We start from the raw sequence: 1,042 nt of genomic DNA, 5'->3' as shown, positions 1-1,042 counted from the left end.
ATATATATATATATATATATATATATATATATATATATATATATATATATATATATATATATATATATATATATATATATATATATATATATGTATATATATATATATATATATCAACATATACATATACATTATATGTGTATACAGACATATATATATATATATATATATATATATATATATATATATATATATATATATATATATATATATATATATACATACATACATACATACATAAAACTTTCAAGGTAGGATATACATCTTGATGTTATAACTTCAAAACTACCTCATTCAAAAGGCAGTCGACAGAGCTCGACTTAATGAGAGATTAATTTAGAATGATACCGGGTGGGGAAATTGGTTCTACGTACCTCTTCATTTTCCCAGTAATTATATTAGCAACACGGGAGTCAGTTCCACGATTAAGACGATTCCGGTCGGTTAAAACGTGAAGGAAAAAGAAGTAATTACAAATGGAGCGATAATTGATGCTCGGGGAATGTGGGCGACGATAATTAGCATTCTTAAGATGATGATGAAATACTCGAAATATTATTCTTTGGTTAGGTGGGAAGCCAAGTTTAGCAGGAAATGGTTTATGTGATAAAATTCATTGTTTATGAATTTTAGAAATATGATTCCCAGAGACAGAAATTATATTCACTGGAAATATTCTTTGCTTAGATGGGAAGCCTAGTTTAGCAGGAAATGGTTTTTGTGATAAAATTCATTGTTTGTGGATTTTAGATATATGATTAAAAAAGACAAATTATATTTACTCGGAATATTCGTCTTTGGTTAGATGGGAAGCCAAATTTAGCAGGAAATGGTTTATGTGATGAAATTAATTGTTTGTGGATTTGAAAATATTCTAATCCCCTAATATTTACTGCTGGCGTCGTCATCTGTAACTAACAGATAAATTAATCTGTGAATTATTAGATAGTCGTCCTAAAAAAGAAACAGTACCGAGAAGAATATACTTATATAGATAGCTTTCAGGTGGTTTCGTTAATTGGAACTAAATCCTGTATCTTTT

Source organism: Macrobrachium rosenbergii, chromosome 22 (genome assembly GCF_040412425.1).
Source record: "Macrobrachium rosenbergii isolate ZJJX-2024 chromosome 22, ASM4041242v1, whole genome shotgun sequence".
In the NCBI taxonomy this organism is placed as follows: domain Eukaryota; kingdom Metazoa; phylum Arthropoda; class Malacostraca; order Decapoda; family Palaemonidae; genus Macrobrachium; species Macrobrachium rosenbergii.
Note: the sequence above shows the minus strand (reverse complement) of the source record.